The following is a 24,599-nucleotide window of genomic DNA, read 5'->3' as shown; positions in this document are numbered from 1 at the left end:
TATTCACTATTGCTCCACAATCACAATTTTTAAATTGGTATTTCATTACAGGTTAGGAGAACAGGGCACCTTTAAAGATCATTTTGCATTTCCCAGTCTTGCTGACTTGCTGAGTTTTCCAGCCTGAAATCTGGTGGATCAATAATATATTATTATTAATAGCACCTACAACAACATAACTAGAGTGCTAAATATTATTTCAATGCTTTCAAAACCTCATATCAGTTTCAATCATCTGCCAGCTCCTGAGAAGGAGGCGGTGACTTGCGGGGAGAGTAGAAAAAGCAGCAAATTTCTCAGAGTAGCTTGGAACAATTCACAGAAGAGCAATAGTGGGAACTGCAGGGCTCACAAATGGTGATCAATAGACAACCTGGAGTGTGAAGCCTTTTGTGCAGCCATAAGATATCTACATCACCTGTGGGAGTGCTCTGTGTGTAAGGCTGTGAAGCACAGGGCGAAGACTGGAACATGGGCTGAAAATGGTGCAAAGCCCAAGGACGGATCCTGTGGACAGATTGTACCAGTAAGCAGCAAGGGCAGGCAGTGCTGAGCTTGGAGCTGCTGGTGTGAGAAGGGAAGGCTAGACTGAAAGCATACAAAGAAGGGGTGCTGATGGCCAAGTGTGCAGTGGCCAGTATCTAGCCAGCCTGCAGCAGCTGAACTCTCAAAGATTTTCAAAAATTTACGGGAAGGTTTTGCAAGGGCTACAGACCTATTTCTTCAGCCATTTGACCCTTTCGAATGTTTGAATACCTGTAAAAACGCTACTGTTTAGTGCTGATTTAAGTCACACTGCAGTCTGCTGGAGCCACTGCAGCCAATACTTTGGAGGTAACACTTGCTTTGGATAATATCATCTCTGACTTGCACACATGAAGCAGTGTAAGCCACAATAAATCACTGCTTGCTAGTTTAATTTCCCCCACTGTTTCCACATGCCTGCAGATGAGTGGGATGGTGGCCTACTTTCCACATTTCTGAAAAGGAGATGGTAATCCTTCCCAGGGCTGAATGTAAACCGACACTGCATGAAAAGCCTCCCCTCCAGCATGAAGCATCCTTCACTGCTTAAAAAGAGGATGGCCCTAAACAATCAGAACTGACCTTTCCATGCTCTTAGACCCTCCTGCCTTTAAGAAATGTGCCTCTCCTCTTCACTTTTTTTTATTTTTAACTTTTTTTTTTCCCCTAATCTTTGTAGTTTTTTACTCCCTGAGCAGCTTTTTGCAATGTTGAGCACAGCTCTTCCTGGGCATGCAGTAAGCAACAGCTGTGCCTCAGGTGGGATTGGTGGTGAGTGCCACCATCTGTTCCAGGTGTGCCTTCTCGGAGTCAGGAACAGGAGCTTCAGGCAAAATTTCAGCTTCCTATAGAAAACGTATTCCAGGGGAAGAGCTGCATTAGGGATTGTGGATTTTCTAATTTCCAAAGTTGATTGTTAAATATAGAATTTCTCTCTCTCCCCTCCCCAAGATAGTTTTGGAGACAAAATACCTAGGAAGTTTTGGTTTTGCTCTGGAGCCTGAAGAGTCCTTATCCTACACCACAGCTCCACAAATATGCTCTCAGGCTTAAATGTTATTTCCAGATCACAGCAAACTGAGGCAGGGCCTCATGTGGCTCCCCACGCATGGGACTATCTGACTTCACAGAGGATACAGAGGGGAGAAAAGCATCTTAATCACTGAGACTAGCTTAGTTCTCTGGGCTGGATCTGCCTTGCAGACAGCCTGCTACAGGATGGAAATGTTTTACAGAAGTAGTATATAAATGTTACAAGCACAGAGCAGGGCCCAAAAGTATTGACCATTTATAAAAGTTAAAGATAATTTACCCACCAGAAACCAGGGATAAGCAATCAGAGACCCCAAAGTGAGCCTGGGAGTTTGGGGGAGCATTGAGAAGGGAAAGCTTCTTCAGCCCAAGTAGCACGACACAGTGATCAGCAAAAGTCGATCTCAGCATATTGGCATTGCTCTACTGATGAGGCAGTGAGGCCAGGCTTCACATGTCAGCACACTAAGACTAGGCATTGTTGTGTATGTTCAGCTAGTGGCAGCTCTGAGGTGATATGTTGACTTATCTCTGCAGTTCGGATGTATTCTAAATTACTACCCAACTTGAAGCAGCATCCCTAGAAATGAAGGGACGCTCTGGCTTATGAACAATGCTTCAAGCTATTCCCTGCTTGCTGCAATCTTAAAATGCCTAGTCTTTGAAGTGCTGGCTAACACTGTAATATTTTTATATGGGAAAAAATTGTAGGGCTGGCTTGTTTGTTTTTAGGAAAGTTCAAATTTCTGGTCTGTCAGCCTTGAAAGAATCCCCTTAATAAACTCAAGACATCATTATCCACAGAAGATTTTGCACAGGATGGATAGAAGACAAACAAAACATTTCCAGGGTTCCTCCAGAACTGCCGTTTCTATGGGCTGTAATTGTTATTTTAATAGGCATCCTACCAAGACATTCTCTGTTAAAACAGACCTTTTCCTTCCCTTAACAAATAGGCTTCTGTCAAACACTAATACTGGCACTTTTGAGAACTGAGATGGTAGCTGGTATTAATGACCAGGCACTTCTGACTGTATCCTAGTGTTTTGTTCCTCATAGGATCTTTTCCTAAGCTGTAAAATGTGATGCCAGGTTTAGTTTCTAAAGGGAGAAGAATAACACTAATAGACAGTAAATGGGTGTGAACTGTCACATACACCAGCATTACAGCAGTACCGTTATGTCTCAATTAGCAGCTGGCTTGAAAATCAGTGGAAACAGACAGCATTTTTGCTGGCATGTGTTGTAGTTCTTGACTTGTGCAAAAATTCAAAAAAAGAGTTTATGTTTACTTGTGAGGGCAGAAACCTGGGACTGTAGTACAGCTGTGTCCCTGATCTGCTTCCTTGTCATTTTCTGTATGTAGAACTAGTACACCTTGGTTTATTCTCACACAGGTAGCTGAATACTACTACTTAATTATCTCACAGAAGGTAAGCCATGCCTGGTACCTGATGGGTAAATCCAGTGCAATTCTCTGGATGACAGAGACATCTGGGTGACATCTCTCAGATGCAAAGCATGATTTCTTCTGGCTATTGCTAAAATTAACTGATGGTCCAGCTTCTGTTGGTCCTGCTTCTTGTTTGGTATACACAGGTGCATGTGAGCCCTGACACTACAGAAATCAGCTGGAGTTTTACCACTGATTTCCAGGAGGACAGAAAGACATTTCCTCTGTTGCGATCTGTTTTCTAAAGTACAAAACAGTACTTTTGTCTAAGACAATTGAAGGGAAAGCATATGTCAACAGTTCATCTGTTCACTCTTGTACAATAAGTTGGAAAAGACTTTCACAAGGGGGGTTGCTCTAACTTCTGTGGTGCTGTTTTAAAGTTCCTGAAATATGTTTGCATCCAGACAAACTACTGTGTAAAAAGAAGACATAACCTGCTCTATAAATGAACCATCTGTTGTCATTGTAATATTGATAAAAGACACCAATAAAGTTATCAGGTACTAAGAAGATATGTACCTCATCTGAAACCAATAGAATATATATAATTGAGTTGGGGTTCATGGATATTCTTATACTGCTCATTTTTTTGTTACTTTTCATCACAGCCATACTTCAAAGACTTTTCTCAGCTATGTAGCATTTCTATTGACTAAATTCCAATTATATCAGATAAGGAATTAACAGCCACTCTATATAATACATTTCACAGTTTCTACACTTCCCTTTTATTCTCTCAAGTGTTGAGTAAGCCACAAACTAAAATGTGTTTCCTTTGAGAAATGTATGCATGTCACTGGTAAAGCTGATGAAAGGCTCTCTAACATCTGAAAAGTTCACTTAAATATTTCCAGAATAAAAGCTGAATTACTGAAGCTAATAGTGGTGCAAACAAAACTAATCCCTCAAAATATACTCAATTATGTCATATTTAGGTCTGCTTGTGCTTGTTTATTTGACCCTTGTCTGAGATATTGAGGATGCAGTCCTCATAATTTGAAGCAATGAGACAAATAAGGAGTTGCTAAAGCATTGCATATGCACATGTATTCTCTTTTATGCAGTTTTTAGGGCATTGATAAACCCAAAGATAAGCAGAGTAAGCACTAGTGTACATCTTTCATATCTGACATCCTAGCAGTATGGCCCCAGGATCAAGAGAAGAAGTTGCATTAATAGAAATAAGGATCATGGGCTAGTGATCTGAGGTTAAGTGGAACAGTCACTCCAAAGTCTAACAGTCTGGATTTGTCCTCAGTTAACCTAATTCTAATTAAGCTTGTTAGAAATAACTGTTCAAATTATTCTTAAGCTTTTCCACTTTACAGCTTTGTGTAAAAACTGATACCAACATCGAGTCAAAAAATAGCATATTTTCAGTTTTTCAGTGCTAAGCTGAGAACAGAAACAGACCTCCCAGAAAAATTATTTTAGCAGGGAAGGCTTCATCCACAACTCATAATGTCAAAGGAAAAGTGCCTAGAGCCTTTGCTCTATCCTTTGTATACTGCCTTCGAACTACCTATATTTACAAGACCCCTGTAAATATATAGTGTACGGGTAGCATCAGTCGAGACTGCAGAGTAACATGACATTTGTGTCTGGTGAATATATGTTGTACCTGAGGCTGGGAGGGAGCTATAAACCTCTCCACACTGGCTTTGCACAACTGCTTGCATTTACAAGCTCGTGCAAGTGAATGCACCAGCAGTCTCCCAGTGCAGCAATAAGCCTGACCTAGCTGGGAACTGGGCATCAGCACATGATGGTTTCAGTGCATAGCCAGGAGCAGTAAGCCCTACAGAACCCCACTGTGATGCTGAACCCAGTCATAGGCACATCATCACCCTGAAATCACCAAATTCCTGGTTGTATCAAGGTGGTGCAGGGGAAGGTGGGGACCCACCAAGTTAGCAGCTGAGCCCTACGCTGGTCAGAAGTAACTCCACTTCTTCAGCACTGGAAAGAGGTTAACTGGGTTCATGCTGCACTGTAACTAAGGTAAATCTTGCTAGGCACAATTTGGCTCTACAAAAAATATTTCAGGGTCGCCTTCACTGTTGCACAGTTAATCCATAGGACAGAATATTCAGCCCTGCCTGAGCTTTGACCATATGTACAAATTTAAAAACTGCAGGAAGTATCACTTTCCAGCTATTTTAGCACATGATGTAATTGATCTTTGCAGAAATTTTTCAACAGAAATCAATACAATTACGATGTCACTGCAATTGGTAGACACTCAGTCCAGTTAAACGTCCAGCTGGGACATACACATACCTTCAGTTACCATCTTAAAGACATGTATTTTATCACTGTTTGGAAAAAACTAAATTACATTTTAGAGGAAAATAAAATGGCTACATTTTCCCCAATTTTCTTTGTAACTATCTCTCATTGTATTGTCATCTCTTTTTACAACCTAATCGTGTCAGCTTGCACAACATGAAGAAACCAAATGAGTACTGCCAATAAAACACGCCAGCTTATCTGGTGTAGTCCTAAATCTTCCTCAGCTTCGAGAGAAGTTCATCTTCCAACTCACAAAATAAAAGGAAAAATAATTCTTTTTTTCATATGAGAGGACTAAAGTATGTCCTTCCCTTAAAGTGAAAAGTCACAAACTTGTTACTATCTCACTGGTTTCTTGCTGTTGGTGTCTGTCTCCTGGGTGACTGAAAAGTAAAATGATACCTTTGTCCTTCTTTAGGCTAATCTGCATTAACAGCACCCTAATAATTGCAGAGAAAACAACACATCAGTATGCTACATAAATAATAGCATTAAGTTGGAGATTTTGGTTTTAAAGAGATTGTAAAGAGATTAGTACCCTGTATTCCTATATCACCTATAAACATCAATGCATTAAAAAAAAAATACAACTACCTCTAAACAAGTATAATTTTCAAGAAAGTTACTGATGTATACATAAAGACATGCAATGACTTTCCCCAAGGTCACAAAACAAGTTAATTGAACTTAAGGAAAGAGTGCTAGAAAATTCTGATCCATTAATCCATCACACAGTATGAACACATTAGACAGTTTGAAAAACCTTCACTACATTTGAGGTATTGGATTTAGTTATTTTGATTCAAATTTTTGAGGTCAATATCTTGAAAGAAGCAAAATGCTGCAAGGAAATGAACACTGGTGCAATGCTTTACAAACATATGTTAGGTAATTCCTTGCTTTGAATATGAATTCAGATACATCAATTAGATTTAAGTTCTCTTCTGGGTATTTTCAACACATTGAGTTTAGTCATAATTGGATTTTTACCCCTGAAACACTTAATCAAGGCTAAATCAAAGAAAAAAAAATCTGTTTCAGAAGAATCTTGTAAAATACAAAGAGAATACTTCTGTATTTCCAAGATCTACCAGCTTTATTAACTTTCCTTAATTTAGAGACTGACTTGTTTCTTCTTTTATCCAATTAATGCATTAAATCACTTTGATGTGTTGCTTTTTAAATACATGGAATCTGCAGTTATATAAAGTACTAGACCCAACAGCACCATTTATTCTCCCAAACTGAAAACACCGTGCTCATCTCAACAAGAGAGATGATTGTAAATTGAACTGATTATTCTTACAATGTTTAAAGAAACCTTTGATCAAGTTTAGAGTTGCAACACTTAAGGTTTTTCTTCCCTATAGAGGAATGGTTTCTGTCATCAAATTAGCATGAAGCAGAGACCTTGAGTGAAAGTGAATGGAGAGCAAATCTCGCAAGATGCGCATATTTGGGAAGTGCAACCAATTTCTTCAGTGTGATACATCTTTTCCAATAACTTCCAATACAGAAAAAAAAAAAAAAACCTAACATATGTGAAAACTGAGTGGAATCTCATTATATGTGAGCTCTTGTCTCCCTGCCCTTGCATTCCCAAAGATGGCTATTTATGGAACTTGCTAGGCACTTGATAGAAGTGGCAGCATTCTCATGAAAACTGTATGCAAAAATAAGATGTGACTAGAATATCCATCAACAAGCCCTAAAAATTAGATCATTATTATCTATGTAAGACAATCGGCAAATCTTATCTATAAGAAAGTATAATTCTTATAACTGTTAATAAAAAACTAGTCACCTTGAAAAAAAAATTAAAGGATATTCACATATTGTATTTCACCCCTAATTTTTAAGCATGCTACATAGGAGGACTGGCATTGTTACCAACCTCTGTATTTTATGGGCAAAAGGCATCAGTAATTTAGGTATGCTTACACACTAAACCATTATCCAAAAGAAACCCATACGAACCCAGAATGTAGCTCAATATCAGTTCAATCTCCAGTGCTGTCTTTGCCTCCAAAAAGACAAGCCACAGCTTGCTCAGCCCATAGTAGCACACAGCCAAGTGACATCTCTGAGGGAGACTGTACAAAGAGCTTCTTCAAAAAAAAAAAAAACAAAACCAACCCCAAAACAACCACTAACATTACAACAAACATTAACCTCTGTGGTATACTTGAGATCGGTATAATTCCATTATATATATAGGGAATGATATCCCTAAGGTTTAGGTGGATATACTTAGAATAGCATAATTTATTTGCACAGGAAGTGAATGAGTTTTGTTGTTATACAGAGCCTAAGTAAATACATACTACCTCAGATTCTACTGATGGCTTTGACACACGTGCAAAGACTCCTCAACCCATCTCTACCAGACATAGTTATAAAAGCTCAAAACTCAGATGCCCTGCTAGACCTGTGCGTAGCACCTATTGGAAGCTGCTGCTCCACCTGGGTGGTACAGCTTGGAAAACTGTTGTATGTCTTTGCCATGGCAACGCAGGATGCGGCTTCCAGGCATGACGCAATCTGATAGCCCAACTGCTCCGTGAACTCCTGTTCTGCCTGGAACTAAAAGCCATGCTGAGAAGGATTAGTACTTTCATTTCTTCAGCTGCATGGTTGAAGAAATGAAATGGGAAAAGCTGTGGCAGCCTTAATACTTCATGAGAGGCTTTAGCCTTAAGTAAAACCTCTAGCTAAGGTTATATGAAAGGTTTGAGCAGGAATATTGGACGTTTCCCAGTGAATCTTTAAAAAAAGAGGTATCTCTAGAGTTATACAATTTCTGTCACAAGGTTTAGGTAAGTATTTAAGAAGAGAAAAAAAAAAGGAAAAAAAAAAGATTTATTTCACAGAATATATAATATTCTAATAATATAATGTATTTTGAATTTTTTTTTTTTTGTCTGTCTGAGAAATAATTCCTCCTTCTGTAAACTCTTTTGTGCACTCTGTACTTGATGTATTTGGAGAATAAACTTGGTTTATGAATGGCTCTCAGCTTGTGTCAGCATTCTCAAATTATAAACACAAAGCTTTACATTAATGTAGATTACAGTTAAAAGTGTCTTTCTCAAAGTATGCCTTTTTCATTAGCAACATGAATCTTAATGAGAGCAGAATTACCAAGTAACACAACAATAGCAATGAGCTGAGCCATCCCAGTGACTTCTGTTTTTTCCCACCCTTTTAATTTTTGGATTCAACCTTGTTTCAGTTCACAACTTCTTACAGTTGAGCAACCCGAATACACTGCTCCATTAAAGGCTTGGCAATTACACAAAGTTAGCATAGTGTAAAGCACTAGCCACTGCATTCCTCCCTTGTAATTTCTAAATTACTATGTTAATCTTTAGGGATTTTTTTTTTTTTTGTGTGTGTGTGTGATTTCAGCTTGTTTATAAATGCCTGTCAACAGCAGGAACAATTTCTACTCATTACTCCAGTTGCTTATTGACCTTTCCATATTCTGCTGTTACAATAACATTTTCTTTTCAGATGTGGATTCTGTGCTAACACCATCATCAGTTTAATGGGAAATATAATAATATCCTTCCTTTAGCAATTACACAGCTTCCTACTATGTCAATCCCTTTGTTATTTTCTAAATAAACACACAACATTTTTCTTCATTATTTCTCCATTTGCCATAAAAAGTGTCCCAGGTCCTAATGTTTTCCTTAGTGTGATTTGCTACCTCTTTCATTTCCCTTAATTTTGAATGAGCTTTCATAAACCTAATTGTACAATCCTTGGATGGTTGCCTTTTGGTTTCTTGTCATTTCATCAAATTCCTTTACTGTGACTTGTATGGACCAAAAAAAATAACAAATTAATTACTGGGACATTAGTGCTGTGAACACTAGCACACAGAGAGACCCCTTAACATTGATCTTTCCTAGTATAAGTGTTCAGCTGAACCTGGAGGATACAACCTTATAGCGTGAGAACAACTCCTGTGTAGGGCTGGGCACAGCCAATTTTACGTCATTTGGGCAAAGGTATAAGTCTCTTGGAGGAGTCAAAATGCTGGTCTGATGAACATTAAACTAAATGGGATGAAAAGCATGCTATACACTCCTCTTTGTTCCCATTACATGTGTGAACAGTATTAAAACTTTGTTGTTTTACATTTCTAAGGTCAGATACAGAAATCTCCCATTTGTTTTCCAAAATGACATCTTTGTAGAGCTTATCCTTTTGCACCCTTTTTGGTATTTTTATGTGAAAACATATCTCTAATTAAGAATTTGCTGGTCACTGTGATACATTTTATATCCCTCAGTCAAAACTTCATAGGTCTTACAACAGAATCTTGTAAGAAAAAAAAAAAAAAAAGTGTTTCAGGAGACTAAATATCTTTTCCAACCAAATGTGGAATAAACAGATTTTCACTTTGTTTTCAGTGCTGTGTCCATAAAAGCTTGGCAGCAGCTTTTATATATGAACTCTAAATCACTCACCTCTTTTATGAAAAGCTAGAGCACCCAGTCTTCCATATGTAGCCATTTCTTGCTCCTTTTGTACCTGATTTTAGTGTGCTCTCCCTTCCGTTACTCTCCCCTTGTCACTTCAAAAACAGCGTCTCAAAGCACTGGGAATGTGGCTCTTTCTAAAGTGACATCTCAGAATTGAGAGACACTTGTGAATATAGTGAAAAGTTACCACTTCACTACTGAGTTCAGTCTCTAATTTCTCTGCAGGCAATGCTGTCTGTAAACCGACAAGTGGCTTGAATTCTCCTTGACAGACGGGTCTAGATATGTAACAGCCCAGAGTCACAGCAGCTCTTAGTGGCCAAAATTTCTGTTTTAAAGAACCAGGTGAAACAATTATTCAAAAAACAAAAGCTACAGCATGTACGCAACACAGCTATTTAGGACACAAGAAGCAGTTCTAAGGACAGGAAATATTAATTTATAACAGGAAGGAAGGAAAGAAGACAGGATGAAAGGAAGGAAAGGAAGGAAGGATGAAAGGAGGGGAGGGAGAGAGAGAAGGAGGAAGGGAAAGGAGGGTGAAAACTACCTGTATGATCTCCATCTTATAAATTTCAGGAGGAGTTCAAAGAATGGTTGTTAATAAGACGAACTGGGTGCTCTATAAACAAAAATTCCTTCTGCAGTCCTGCTTTCCAGTATTCAAGAGACTGTTTTAATAGTCTCATGAAACATTCAGTACAGTTGTAGACTACTGATTTTTGAGATCCCTACAACAAACCAGCATAGAAGGAATGGCCTGTATTAATTTTATTAGAAAATCCTTTCTTGAAAGTCTGGATCAATAAAGGTCACAGGAAGATTATTCTAAGATAATCTTGAAATGTGGAAGCACAAAAATGGAAAAAACTGTAACGTGATCAAAGGGTTGTGGCATAGCTGTTTTTAAGTTAAAATCATGTGAGACTTGATGAATAACACAGCAAACATCACAGTTAAAGCAGCTAAACTTAATGAAGTGTCATATATCCCGAAAAGAGATTGCAGTAAATGCAGCAATCATGTTTATACATAAAGGTTGTTTTACTGATCCATCAGCACCACAGACACAAACAAGATCAAGAGTTCAAAAGAGTACTTGGTGTAACAGCAGTTTCACCATCAAGCATTTTTAACAGGATAATAACCCGGATAATAACCTACTGTCTTCTGTGGTACATGCCTCCATTCAAGCACCAAGGACAACATTTGTTTGCATTACCAAATTAGATTTGTTTGACACAAACTGGGTGTGCACTTGCACAACCAAAGTACAATCATTTGTATTGTGAAAATAATTACTAAATTAAATTTACTTTTTAAACATAAATTAGAAAGGATTCTCCCCTGTATTGACAGACTCATCTAAAAAATTACCCGTTACTCATTATATCATGACTATGACTTTAAAGAAACAAATAAAAAGGAAAAGAATTCAGTACAGAGAAAAGTGATCACGATGCAGCTAGACAGGTGGAAGAGTATAAAGCGGCAAATCTTACTGCTGGATGAGAGATTATTCTGCAGAGTGTCTGTATTCAGGTCAGTGAAGGTGATATGCTTAGTTAATTGGTGAATAGAGCACAGCACTGAGATCAATGAAATAATTGATAACAGATGAGAATGTAGTTGCTGTTCTATGTATTTAGTGTAGCAAAACTGATGTGCTTATGGAAGAGATTATATGATACACTTGCCTATGATTTTAGGGAGACTGAATTTAATGATCCAGAGGTCTCCTCCACTTCTACACTTCAGTAAAATGGTACAGGTATTTTAATTAAAAAGAAGAGGTGTGATCTTTAGTACAATGTTAGGAGTCTGATCATTTCAATGCATTGTAACTATTTTGTTTCTAATTAATGGGAACTTATCAAATCATCTAATTTTTTGTCACTTGTATACAGCAAGTCTTCAGGTTTGGTCTTTATTACAAAGAAAAAAAAAAAAAAAAAACCAGAAACTATAATTTTGTATATGAACCTCTTAGTGTCTCTCTTTCTGTTATGGGTGGATTTGTTCTTTTACACGCTTTAATATTGCATGATTTATACTTTTAAAAAATAATCCTTGAAAAATCTGCTTGTATGTTAAGAATCCTGAATTTCTGAAACAGTTGAAACCAGCTACAGAACAAGACAAATGTGGAACTGCAGGTTTATATCCCTTTGAGGCAGACACTGAAGTTCTCTTTAGAAACATGTACAAATGGTACTGATCAAGACCTGTAGGGTCTATCGTATTTTAGGTAATAAATAATAAGTTAATACTCATATTAGTGAAGGAAGAAAATGAATGATATGAGAATGACTAATAAAATGGGAGCACCTTACATTATAAATAGTGGATGATATTACTATAAAAAAAATAAATAAATAAATAGGAGGGTGACGAAAGGATTAGGATTAATAGAAACAACCTTTTTGTGAATTCCTGTGAATTATGGTATTCCTGGAATATCTCCTCAGTTTGACACCACCACATATGCAGATGGATCGTGTCTAAGCAAATAAAAATATTCACCTCCCTCATGCACCTTCACCCTGCTTTTTGCAAAGTTGCCTGTGTCTGTGAGATGTAGCTGGGTTGGCACCTCTGCTTTATGGTGGCTGAAACTGTTCCTCAGAGCTGCGCTACCAGACTTCTGACACACAGGCTCTTCTCACCCTAAAGTCTTGCTTGTTGCTATCGTAAACAGTCACATCAGTATAAACTCGATCAGTGACTCTGCACTGACCACCATCTGCACCTCTCCTCTGGCAAACCCAACAATATACTCGTTATTTCAGTCTGGACTGATAGAAAAACTTGCACCATCCTGAAGGTTATTCCGTGAAAGCTAAGAAAAATTGCTAGCTCCATTACAGAGTTGACTAGCTCTGCGTGTTTTAAATATGCATTTGAATGTTTTGGGAGACAATCCTAAGGACAGAATTTTTAAGTAAGATAAAAAGGTGAGTTTTAACTAAAGTAAGTTTTCTACAGTGTAACAGAAGGCTGAAAACAAAATGATTTAACTTAATTAAGTATAATTGCAAAAGGAAGACAGTGCTTAATTCTAATCATCCAGATGAAAGTAAATGCCAGCACTATGTCAGAGAAGTTTATAATGTCAGTTAGGTAGAACAAATTCATCCTCTACTTGGAACCAAGGGTGAACCTGCTCTCTTCCACTGCTAGGACAGTAACACTTATTTCGAGTAGTAATAACAGATTTACAGCATTGTGCATAAGATCAGAATCTGGTTTGTAATAAAGCTTCATTGTGTTTCGGGAGTGCAGACACTTCTTCAGGGACTTTAAGATAAAGTTTTAAAGCTTTATTCAAGCAGGTTGCATTCAGGTTGAATTTCAAAGAACACGAATGACAAAGTGTAAGACAGTGACTTCCAACTAAAAAACACAGTTACCTCTTACTTTCAAATAGTAATGTGGCACAAAACAGCAGGGATAACCGAGCATTTGCTCAGAGCATTCCACCATTTGCTCATACCTTTTCTTCTCTGCCCCTTTTCACAAGCAGGGATGCCAGGTGGAGACCACAAAGGTTGGGTCTCCCCACATTCAACCTTCCACGAAAATTAGCAGATGGATCCCAAACTCTCCTCCCTCAACAGCTGATGGTTCATGAGGATTCTGAAAACCTGCACAAAGCCTTCTGCCATAGCAAGTGCTCTGGCATAGAACCTTCCCAAAACAACCTTGCTGGAGAGGAACCTAGTACAACCTGCTAAACCCGGGGTCACTCTGGGAAAGGGGAAATCACAGGGGTTGGACATGGACATTTGAGAGGGAACAGCATGAGCACAATAGGCAAAGAACAGTGCATGGGGTTGAAGGGAAGGAACCCCATGCCTGGAAAGCTTCTCCTGCCTGGGGAAGGTGATTAACTCTGGTTTAATGCTCTATGTGTTGATCGAAGCACGCTATCCAGCTCACAGTTATTATTATTTCTTTGTTTCCTTTTGAAGACATTTGTCCCCCCTACCCCTCAGCTTCTATAAGGCAAATCTGTCCATTTCTGTTAAGGTAGCATGGTGGCACCTGGGTGCCAGCTTTCTTGCATTTGAGTGAAACAGTAACCATAAAGAAGGGCTTGTAAGAGACAGTGACTGTTCTCCATGTCAAGACTTCCCATGATGGGGAACTGCTGTTGTCATTTGTCTGAAAAATAAAATAGAACAGTTTCTTGATAATTGTTTTATTTCCATGATGAAGTGAAGGAAAACCTGTAATTCTTTACCATGACAGCCTGAGGATGCACAAGAGTATTCCTGTTTCTCCTTTCATTCATTTTAATTTTTCTTTCTTGTTCTCTTAATTTTGTTTTTGTTGTCTTCCCTGTTTCTCTATAAACTCTTGGATTTCTTTTCCTTCTTGGAGCTTTACTTCAGGCTCTCTGTACTTCTTCTTCCTCTCTGCTATTCCTGCACAGCTTGTTTAATGTTCACTCTCACATTGACCTCTTTGGTTCAGTGGTCACTGGTTACAATCCTGTGTAGACAATGGCCAGTTCTCTCTTTCAGCATGAAGGGTTCAAGCCAAGACTCAAAGATAGCCATTTCAAAGAAGGTCAGCTACTCTAAGGAAAAATGAGAGCTGTCTTTTAGAGACAACTGTACTATATTAAAGACAAAAAAGCACCTGTTTGTCAACATCTATCTGTTTCGTATCAATGATTCCTCACACTATTGGAGGAGGATGGGAGAACCCTACTAAGGATGAAGAAATAGACAACCCATATGCACACTTGTAAGAGGAACAGGTATTTGAGAGGCATGTCTACAAAAATGAGGGATAAGTGTTCCTGTAACAGAGAAGAGAGGACTTGAAGGAGCACTACTATAAGTAGAAGTGTATTCTACATCAAATAATTTAATACCTTATGCATGCATATGTATATATATATATATATATATACACACACACATATAATAGTTTCCCCTAAAGGGTTTCTTTTAAATTTCCCCCCTCCCCCCCCCCCCCCTTTTTCCTTTTTTTTTTTTTTTTTTTTTGGCTGGGGGGGGGGGGGTGGGGTGGGGCAGGCAGGGAGGGGAATTTCAGTATTTTGCCTTTACTGGCCATGACCCATATGCAGGAAAATGTGTTCATCACAAATGAAGCAAATTTTCAGATTTATATGCTAAGGTAGTGAAAACTCAAAGCTTTCAAAGCTTTTGACTTTCAAAGTTTTACAGTATTTGTAACAATGGCAGGCAAACCTGATGTGAAGATGCGATACTCATCACCAAGGCAGCAGTAAGTTCAGGTGAAGGCACAGCAAACCAATTTTCCTCCGTGACCAGGTCACCCTGTACTGAGGTGCAGAGGTCTAGTTACATACACATCAATGAGCATGTATCCATAGGACCAACGTTGGAAATGACATTTCTTCTGCATTATGTTGCCATGTAAACATCATGCTTTAAATGAAGAATGTCATATCACTTGGAAAACACCCCAGTATCTTGGCAAATTATGTTGCAAATTGGAAGATAAAAAAGGGAAATGTTACTCTATACTGTCCCGGCTCTTCTACTTTTCCCAGAGCATCCTCTACTAGCCAGTGTGACTAGCAGGATGTTTTTTAAAAACTCTGTTGTTACTCCTGTTAAGGAAGCAAATTTCCTATCAAGCATTTAAGATATTTTGATGTTAATTCTTGTAACTGTTGTTCAGTTTCAGACTGGGCTGGGTGATCACATATTACTGTAGTGCTTTATACACAAATATTTTATATACAGAACTGATTTACAAACACACAGTACAGTAAAAAATATTGTGCGGTAGGAGAGCAAGAAACTGCCTTCCAACTTCATGAGCTAACATGCCTGAGCCGGGGGGTCTGATGCATTGATGCTTCTAGCTATCCTTACAGCCACAGTCCTTTGATGTGGGCAGTGAGAAAATAAGAACCTCAGTATTTCCTAAAAGTCATGGTCAGTCCCGTGAGAGAGCATGGGGGCATGTGGGACTTTTCCATTTAAATGGAAGTGGGAAAATGAAATGAATGGGAGAAGAACTTGTTCAAGAGTTGATCACTTTGTACTAGTCCCCTGTCAAGGAGGTCTGCACATATCTTCTGTAGATACATAGCAACAAGAATTTGTCATGGCTTTTAGGGAAGCTCTGGGAGACAGCAGACTGCTGCAGCTATTGTGAAGAGTCTTGGCAAAGGAAGAACACTAGCATCAATTATGCTGAACTAGTAGACTATACCAAAGCAGCAAATTTTCTGGTGCTGTCTCTCCTTTTATTTATTTCTTGCCTGTGTGTTATCACAACTATACTATACAGAATTTTCTTTGGAGCATTCTTCTAAACACAATGAGACAGCATATATTCTTTATCCTAACAGAACAGTGCACAAGGTACCCACCATATCTTACTTTCTCCAAGTAACTTCAGGGAAGGACAGGATGAGATAAAGGCAAACTACATTTTCCTAGTCAGAAAGTGGTGAATCTCACAGAAGGCAATGCTCAAGTAGAGGAGGACACAAAAGCAGGAGCTGTAGAAAAATGCATCTTTTGTTTCCTCCTGAGTCATTGTGGGAACTGGGTCCAGGTACTTAAAGCCCAATCTGCACATAAATTCAGGAGCAATGAGCAATTAAGAAAACTTGTTAGGAAGGACTGTGAGATCTTGACTATCTCTATAGAAGGGACTTAGTCACCTCTTTATAAAAAATGATCATGGACTTTCTCTGTCTCGTCCTCACAATTTGTAGAACACTCATGAACCATGGCAAATCTCTGTGACTTTTTAGTAAAAGAAACTGCACACACACACACAAACACACACACATGTATATATACGTATATATTGTGGAATCTCAGAATCTGACTCCTTTATGTATCAGCAACAATGTAGTTTTACTCAGGCTCCCCCATATAAGGGCCAAAGAGCATTTACTACTGTAATTTAACACTAACATTATTTTGTTGGTCTGAAAGCAGCAGAAAATGTGCTTCTTGAGTTTAGTTTTGAATCCTGCCTGATCAGAGCATGTAGCTCACACAGTAATAGGCAATAACTTCCACAGACAGGGAACATAATTACAGTGTCCTGATTCCCAATGGCTGAAGAATAATATCCATCACCTGCTGAATCTGCAGAAGGAAGGGGAAAACAAACAAACAAACAAACAAACAAACAACAACAACAAAAACAGAACAGAGAACCTTATTGGCACTCCCTGCATTTTGCAGAAGGACTTTCCAATACACATGCAGGTGTTTTGGGATGATGATGGCACTGCAGCTGGCTTGACACCAGCATTGACACCAGTTGACAGCTGTGATGACAGAATGGGAGGCAATGGAAATGGCCTATTCTCCTCTCAGTTATTCGAGGTTTGAAAATACTGCAATACAGGGGGGAAGCTAGGAAAGCTTTGTGTGAAAGCTTCCTTTCATGCATCATAGTCTTTCTACTGCAAGGATAAATACCAGACAGCTAATAAAGATTTCTGGGTTTCTGGGTGCAGGAACTTGAAAACAAATGATGCAAGAACACCCAGACCTGCACAAAATCCTCACTTTTGTTCCTTAGAAGTTCTTTCTATTGTATCTTCTAAACAAGAAAAAAACAAGACACATGTTCTCGACATTCAGGAGGTGCAGGCAAGCTTTGAAGATGGAGGCACACATGCTTCCAGTTATCCCAGTTACAGACACTGAATGATTATGAACTGAATTAAGTTTTTTATTCACCCTTCCACAAACCTTCTTAGATGTTCTAGATTTTCCAAGTACTCCAGAAAGCTGGTACCAAATTTTATGGAGTGATACCAAGTTATCCTTTTTAGTTTCTGTCAAAATCCTCTTATGAAAAGGATCTCTGTCCTGGAGGTCCTGTGTCTGCTGCCCATACTTCACTGTGACCATTGTTATCTTCAGGACTCATCATGGCTTCTGCCAACACAGGTGCCAACACCTGAATAGGTGGGTACAGTCACCCCAACAACTTTGGCCAATCTCATAAATGTTCCTGAAGACTTAAACCAGGACCTTGAAAGTGATGACAGAGAGCAGGCACGGCACAGGAGTGCCATAACTATGTGCTCCTGTTGGTGCAGGTTTCTCAGCAGATGGCCAGCTGCATGGCCAAGTCCAGAGTGAAGCAATACATATTCAATTAGTATGCTCCAATCAATCCAGCCCCCAACAGTTCCTAAATCTTTACTAACTTCAAGCAATGTTCACTTTCTATTATCTAGGACAGACTTTTATAACTTATGTCATCTCAGTTATCAGAGGAGTGTTCTAGCTGCAATAATTTTTTCACGCTGTACATCACTGCAATTTATTTATTTGACTGGAAAGGAAAGGATAACCGAGAAAGAGAGTTTTTATTGTGATGTGCTCTCTATTGTAACGCTTCCCACACCCATGCCCATTTGTATTCCATCACCTCTGGTTTATGAGCATTTCTGTCAATGGGAATTGTCATGGTTATAAAGACTTAACTCCTAATACCTTCAGATTAAAGAATATTTCCCAGGCACTTTCTTCTTTTTTATTTATTTACTTTTTTTTTTGGTCACGTTCAATGACCACCCACTGCCAATCCTATTTGCTTGTTTTCTTTGTTTAGAAGGCTCTAAAACGTATTTAACCTGAGCCCCTCTGCAGGATCAGCTTTCTTTTCTTTACTAAAGGTCTCTACTCCTGAGTGAAATATGGCACTGGAACCAAGCTCTAAACCTTATCAATCACACTCTCCTTTAGAACTATTCATGTAATGATATATGTATTCAATATACATATTCAGATGATCAAAGTGTCCTGAGAAAGCCGCCAGCTCTCACTGCTTTCTTTGGCACTTTTAACCATGGGAATATTAGCTAAGTTCTTTACCACAGATTTGATTAGTACTGGGATGAAAAATCATTTCCTTTTTGTTATGGGGAGACTGATGAGATCAAGAGTATTTTGTTTCATAGGCATCTGGATATGCCTTTTTTGGACAACCTACATACCCAGTATCTAATTCCTCTGGCTTCATCCAGACCAGAGAAAGGGCAAGCAGCAGAAAGTGTATCTCAGTGTCTCAAGAGCATGGGGCCAGGGCAGGAGGGGGAAGTTATGGATGGTTGGCAGGGTTAAATCAAAGAATATTTACATAAAAAAAGAACTTTGTGAGTGGTAAGGAAAACAGTAGGAGGAAAAAAAGATATCAGGATGGTGACAGGAAAAAGAAGAAGTAGGGTTAAAAATATCTTGCATCCTTCCAGGCGAGGGTGGATTTCTGTCTTCAGCTGAATTAGTCAACCTAACCTTCTGTGCTCAAAGAACAAGCCTGACCAGTATAGTTTTGAGTGAACCCTACTGTTGGTATTTCATTTTCTACAAAACAGTGGACACTTCCTAATACTTGGACATGTTCTGTATATCAACATCAAAGGCAACCACAAGAATCAGCTTCTTCTTTATCCTTCAGTATAATATAGTCAGGAGAAAAAAATAAAATAAAATAAAAATATATCAGTCCAGAACAGTGACAAGATGGATCTGTTTCTGAAATATTTATCTAGTGCCAGAAATGGTGAAGACACATGGGTATGGAATGTGCTATATACATGTGGAAGTGATGACAGAGGAGTAGCTGAGAAATCCTTATTAAAAGAAAAAAAAAAAAATCAGATGTAGTAAATTCTGCTTACCATACTCTTTTCTTGACTCTATGGGCTATGACCAGTTCTGTTGTAGTGATATCATTTATAACAAACTTGATTTAAACTGGTTGCAAGAAGACAACCGGGAATATGGCCTTTAGTGTTCTTAGGCTTATTTTGCAGTGAGAATGTGATGGTTTCTATTCAGGCATTTGCTGCTGAAATGGGAAATAGGTGGGCTGTTTGCTGAGTCTGTCAGCTGGAACACTGACAATCGTTACTTGGAGTGCTTCAATGTAAATAAAATTTTCTCCAACTTCAGTGCTCTGGGTCTGATTCTCCTTTCATGTTAGTATACATGAATCTACTTCATTCTTGTTATTTTTGATTTACATCACGAGTAGAAAACTCTGTCCTTGATGTTTAACCAGAGCATATCTTTACACAGCTTGTAGAAAATGATGGCGAGAAATTTCCAAAACACCATCATTTTATTTCTGCCGTTCTTTTCCCATCCCCTTTTACAGAGGTTCAAATTGCCAGTGCTTCATTCTGAGAAAAAAAAAAAAAAAAAAAAAAAAAGGATTTGCAAGCAAGGTCCTTGAGTAGTTTCCATTTAGTAATGAGAATAAATGTTAAAAGTCTTGCTTCATTTCTTAAATCAGATTTTCACTGTTAAAACCCACTTTAGATAATGTTGTACGTTATTATCATATAATCAATAGACAATACTACTAGTTGAACGTGTGTGTTTCATTTGGATTACATTTGCTCATTTTCCTTCTCCTAGAAACTTTTCTGCCTTTGGTGAATCTTCAGACCGGTTTCTTGAAATGTGCTCAGTAAGTTCTGAAATGTAATCTGGTGCTGTTCAGTATCAGACTTCCATGGTTTTTGATTATGTACATACACATCTGGAAATCAGCCTGATTTGCTTTAGCTTCTAAAACTGCAGCTGCATTCTCTTGTGTTATAAATACGGTCAACGTGAATTAGGCATCTGGAATCTTCCTGTCACTCAAACTATTTCAACTCTATTTATCTGGAATATCTTTCATTGACATTCTTTCTTGTCTGATGGTTGGCAAGATGTTTGTTTTCTTTTTCACATTCCCACAGTGCAATTGTGTCACTTTCTACGAAGCAAACTGTTTACTACTGTCAAATTATCTACCTTTACAAAAGCAATAATGGGATCTGCATGTGGTGTTAAAGTTCCATTTTCATTCCTCTCCAGCAGTAGTGGAATTTTCAACTGTAACTCCAAGCATTTATGTCTATGAAAAATAATGTACAAAGACTGTAACAAGTTTGGCAAGTAACACTTGGGGTTTTTATGAGTACTCCACACAACATGCTCTCTAAGTACCAACCAAAATGTAATACTTCTTGCAATGGGTAAATGGCACATTTATACTATTTGCTTTCTAGGAAGGAAGCTTTTAAAAATATTCTTTTCTTGCTGAAAAGAGAAGAGAAACTATTACCTTAAATCAGAGAGAAAGTATGGAGTTTAGTAAATTCACTGATTTTTCAAAACCATCCATAGGCATTATTAAGCAGTCACAAAAATAGCACCGGCCACATTTTCTGAAGAGGATCCATACTACTTGCAACTTCTCACAGCCATCCTTCTCTCTCATACTTGCCCTGCTTCTGCACCTTGTCTCAGTGAATGGTTAAAGAAGTGGTTTTCTCTGGAACTACCTCCACTGCCACCCCGTGAACTACACAGCACAGATCACTGTAGAGAAACACTGGCCCCTTCCTCGCTCCCCTGCCTTTACCTCACACATGCACAGATGGAGGCATCTCCCACTCCTGGTTTCCTGAGCTGGAACTTCTGAGGACCGTCGAGGCAGAGCTGGGTTGTCAGGCTGAGTGGCTATTCGATACGAGGTGCTTGCCAATAAGCACACTTGTAGTACAATTAAAGTGCCTGCCTCCCCCCTCCCTCCCCTGCTCTGTCTTGTAGTATCTGAATGTGAACTTCTCCCTTGGATAAACAAACACTAGCACTGACAGGTATACTTCTGCCCTTTAAGGAATTTATTCTCATGCCTTTTTTTAGGATTTTCAGTTTTACCTGTCAATTGCCTTCACTACTGTTTTTTTTTTTTTTTTTTTTTTTTTTTTTTTTTTACCTGTATCGTGGGTGGCACGTTATCTAAGATACATGTTTTCCAACCCACTTACCTAATTCCAGCAGTACAGGCAGAAGCTGCTTTATTAGCGGTATTTATACAACTTATTTCTAACAAACATTTTTTATCATTATTATTTTTTTTTTTTTTTTTTGTGAGCAGTAGTATTGGCATGAGGCTCTGATTTCAGGTAAAAGAATCACTGCCTGCGACAGTGCCTCAGCTCTTCAAACAGAGATTTAAAAGCAAGCAAAGCAAAACAAGCCAGTCAGACATTATCAGTGAGAATGGTGATTAGAACAAACAACAATACAGGGGAAAAATGCATGGCTATTCAGAAACCGTCTTTGGGGGACTGAAGAAGAGATATGGAGCCATTTTTCACTAGGTTCATGAGAAAATGTCAGCTCACAGATGCTACTGTACTGTCAGATTGCATCTTAATTTGGCCAAAGGGGACCCAGGCAGTCACCCCTCACAGACAAATTTTAAAGGCCCATTACAAATCTGATTTATTGGTTGCTAAGAATCTCCCTGCTACGGTCTGCAGATTTTGCATGACATAAAGCTGAAATCCAGCTACAGATAAATGTATGCTTCTCTGTATGACTTAAATCCATATGAATTCAATATTTCTTGGACATCGGTCAAGCCTCCCCCCTGCTTGCCCACCCCTTTTCTTCCTAATACCTTAAGGCAGTTTACTTCAGAATGAAGCAGAGCATTAACCTGTGCAAAATTGCTAATTTGTATATAACTCTCTTGCTGCCATTAATAATATTAAAGATGAAAGAAAAAAAAAGGAAATGCCTTTTGTTCTAAAAAGGCAGGGAAAATGTTCAAGAACAAAAGAAATGTATCTGCCCAGCAAGAGAAAGGAGAAATTGCTGGCATTTCTTTTAGATATTAAGGCACGTTGGTGTAACAACCTTGCAAATACATAAATGACATGGGAATGTTCATTTGTTTCTGTCTTTCACCCTTTTTGAAAATTCTATTGGCTTTTTGTTCACACAAACAAACAAAAAAATCACATTCCCTGCCTTCAGTGAAAAGCATAAGAGCATGAGAGTGAAATGCATTTGGAATTGCTAAAGAAACACCATTCAAACTTGCTCTCCTTAAACTACCCATTGTTACAATTCAGACAATGTACAACAACAGTCACAGCTCAACTTCTAGCCATGCCAGCATCGCTGGAAATTCAAAGTCAACAGCTCTTTTTATTTCCATAAACATCATAATCAAAGCCTGCATTTGCAGTTTCCCTGGCAAAAACCTAACAGCAGCCAAACAGTCATCTGACGATTTGTAAAAGAAACGTACGATTCGTCTTAAAGCATGGTGTTTCGAACAGGAACTATTCCACACAAAGACAACATTAAAAGCAACACAAGAATCGTGCAAAGCAAGTCCGACTCAGCCCAAGTTTGGATTGAACATCTGGCTGAACACGGTAGTGCCTCTGATTTTGATTTTGTTTTCTGGGATTAAAACCCATCTAATCCCTTTAACTGACCCCATCTCAGGTCCCAGCTACACTGCTTTACAAACCGAGAGAGAGGGGAAAAAAGAAAAAGCAAGGAAGAGAGGCAGAGCCTTATCCCACCTTTCCATGGCTCTCAGCCCGTCTGTCTTCGCATGATCTGCAAACCACCTGTACCGATCCAGCCCATCCTGGGGGCAGAAAATATCTTCCCAGTAGCTGGAGTCTCAGCCGTGCTTTGATTTTTTCGGCACGAATGTCTAGAATCTTCTGCTTAAGCCAGAGCCGGCAACACAAAACTGCAGCTGAGCTCTTTTGTTTTCCCTCCTCTCCAGGGCTGAGGCAGCGGCACTCCCGGCGCTCCCGCTCCTGTCCCCACCCCCGGCGGCTACCGGGGCGCTCAGCACCACCGAGGACCCCAGCCCCGGCAGCCACCCTTTATCCCGGCCCTCCCCACCGCTTCCCGATGCTCCTCAGCGAAGGGGGCATCTTTAGGTGGCGGTCAGTCAGGTGATCTCGCCGCTAAAACCAGGAGGGATGCTCGGGGATGGAGCGCATGGAGCCGCGGTGGTTTTCAAACTAGCCGTTTACATTACAAAGCAGGGAGAAAAATGCAGATCTCTGAGATCATTTGGCATGCTTTTGCTTTCCAGTTCTCCTCCAGCAGCCCGCAAAAGCAGGCACAGTGGAATGATATGTAATTAAACTTTTTGGTGGGAATAATCATACCTGATTTGTATACCATGAGACTCCTAAATATTTAAAAGTAAGGGGTTATGTCTAAATAGCCATAATTATTTATCATATTGGAAAATAGGTGCTATGCTGGTTCTGTAAGACCCTTTACAGCTTCTTCCCAATTGTATTTTTCTCACAATGCAATATTTAAATATTTATGCCGAAGCCATATTTAATATCTCAACAGCAAATGGACCATACCCAATAGAAAACAATTATTAGCTCTCCATTCATATTATTACAATGTAATTCCAAATATCTTTGACATAAGGCCCATTATGTGTAAACCTGTATTTATGAATTGTAGCTTATCCAATGGTCCCATTCCCTGGATTACCCCGATTAAAGCTACCATACTGTGCAGGGCTTTTGAGCTTAGACTCCAAATTTTGAAAAACTAAAACTGTAGACCCAGATTTTGTGAGAGTCCTAGTTGCTGCCAAGTTTTCAGAAATACCCAAAGATTTTTTCAAAAGTTAAGTTACTTGCAAACAATATGTTTTGAGTAAAACTTATAAGAAGCAAAGACTATAAGTCTTGATAGAATAGTGATTTTTTTAACCCTAGTCACCATTAATAGTTTTCTATCAGGCTTAATAAGACTAGAATTTTACCTAATATATCTCCTTTGTATTCATTGTAAAATGTTAGGAAACAGAAGACACTTGCAAAACAAAGGGTAAAAGTAGGTATTCATATTTAATCAGTCTTTCTGAGAAAATTTAAATATGTAGAAATTATATAATAATATATACAATAATATATGATTATATTATATAATATATAATAATATATAAATTATATATTACCTATT

The 24,599-nt window shown here is 38.7% G+C and overlaps 1 protein-coding gene across 16 annotated transcripts in view; it reads right to left on the bottom strand.

Moving 5' to 3' along the window:
- The window catches only part of MAGI2 (membrane associated guanylate kinase, WW and PDZ domain containing 2), a 771,534-nt gene that overhangs the window by 398,449 nt on the left and 348,486 nt on the right, over positions 1–24,599 (bottom strand). Inside the window, exon 1 of one of the 16 annotated variants that reach the window (XM_066990184.1) lies at positions 23,171–24,550. The exons of 14 other annotated variants lie outside the window; for them this stretch is intronic. The gene's annotated coding sequence lies outside the window, so the exon portion shown is untranslated. One more of the 16 variants, XM_066990185.1, reaches the window with a different exon arrangement.

The sequence above is a fragment of the Anser cygnoides genome, chromosome 1, assembly GCF_040182565.1.
Source record: "Anser cygnoides isolate HZ-2024a breed goose chromosome 1, Taihu_goose_T2T_genome, whole genome shotgun sequence".
Lineage (NCBI taxonomy): Eukaryota > Metazoa > Chordata > Aves > Anseriformes > Anatidae > Anser > Anser cygnoides.
This window is presented reverse-complemented; position numbering and strand designations above follow the sequence as displayed.